The sequence below is a fragment of the Hipposideros armiger genome, unplaced genomic scaffold, assembly GCF_001890085.2.
Source record: "Hipposideros armiger isolate ML-2016 unplaced genomic scaffold, ASM189008v1 scaffold_385, whole genome shotgun sequence".
NCBI lineage: Eukaryota > Metazoa > Chordata > Mammalia > Chiroptera > Hipposideridae > Hipposideros > Hipposideros armiger.
In genome coordinates this window covers 540574-542316 of record NW_017731735.1, presented here as the reverse complement: position 1 = coordinate 542316, position 1743 = coordinate 540574, and positions in this window count along the sequence as shown.

The window sequence follows — 1743 nt, the reverse complement described above, 5'->3', positions numbered from 1 at the left end:
TGTTCTTTTTTCAGTTCCCTGAGGTGTAATGATAACCTGTTGATTTGAGATTTCTTGCTTCTTTAGGCAGGCCTGCACTGTTATGAACTTCCCTGTTAGGACTACTTTCGCTGCATTCCAGAGATTTTGGGTTGTGGTATTTTCATTTTCGTTTGTCTCGAGGTATCTTTTGATTTTCCTTGATCTCATTTTTGACCCACTCTCTATTAGCATGTTATTCAGCCTCCATGTATTTGTGTGCTTTCCGGATTTCTTCTTGTAATTGATTTCTAGTTTCATAGCACTGTGGTCAGAGAAGACGCTTGATATTATTTCGATCTTCTTAAATTTACTGAGACTTGTTTTGTGGCCTAACATGTGATCTATCTTGGAAAATGTTCCATGTGCAGTTAAGAATGTATATTCTATAGCTTTGGGGTGAAATGCTCTGAAAATATCAGTTAAATCCAGCTTGTCTAATGTGTCATTTAAGGTCACTGTTTCCACATTGGTTTTCTGTCTGGAGGATCTGTCCATTGGTGACAATGGGGTGTTGAAGTCCCCTACTATGATAGTGTTACTATTGATCTCAGTCTTTATGCCTGTCAATATCTGTTTTATATATTTAGGAGCACCTATGTTAGGTGCATAAATGTTTACTAGGGTTATGTTCTCTTGTTGGCTCGATCCCTTTATTATTATGAAGTGTCCTTCTTTGTCCTTTATTATATTCTTCCATTTAAAGTCTTTTTTATCTGATATAAGTATCGCTGCTCTAGCTTTTTTCTCAGTTCCATTTGCATGAAATATTTTACTCCATCCCTTTACTTTCAGCCTGTATGTGTCTTTTGATCTGAAGTGAGTCTCTTGTATACAGCATATGCAAGGGTCTTGCTTTCTTATCTATTCAGCCACCCTATGTAGTTGGAGCATTTAATCCATTTACATTTAATGTGATTATTGATAGGTGCATAGTTATTGCCGTTTTGTTATTTGTGTTCCTGGTCTTTGTTAGTTAGGTTGTTTTTCTCTTTTTTTCTGCTTAAAGAAGCTCTTTTAACATTTCCTGCAATGCTGACTGGGTGGTAATGAATTCCTTTAGTTTACTCTTTTCTGGGAAGCTCTTTATCTCTCCTTCAATTTTAAATGATAACCTTGCTGGATAAAGCATTCTAGGTTGTAGGCCTCTGTTTTTCATCACTTTGAAAACCTCCTGCCACTTCCTTCTGGCCTGCAAAGTTTCTGTAGAAAAGTCGGTTGATATTCTTATAGGGGTGCTCTTGTAAGTAACTTTCTGCCTGTCCCTTGCTGCTTTTAGGATTCTGTCTTTCTCTTTAACACTTGCCATTTTCACTATAATGTGTTTTGGTGTGGGCCTGTTTGGGATCATCTTGGTTGGAACTCTCTGCACTTCCTGGGCTTATATGTCAGTTTCCTTTGCCAGATTAGGGAAGTTTTCAGACATTATTACTTCAAATATTTTCTCGATCCCTTGTTCCCTCTCTTCTCCTTCTGGTATTCTTATGATGCACATGTTGTTGCCCTTAATGTTGTCGCTCAGCTCTCTTAAACTATTTTCAATATTTTTTATTCTTTTTTCTTTTTGTTGTTCTGCTTGGATGATCTCTGCTATCTTGTCTTCTAAGTCACTAATTCGATCCTCTGCTTCATCCAATCTGCTAGTAATTCCACCGAGTTTGTTATTTAATTCAGTAATTGTATTCTTTAGTTCTAGCTGGTTGTTTTTCATGATTTCTCTATCCT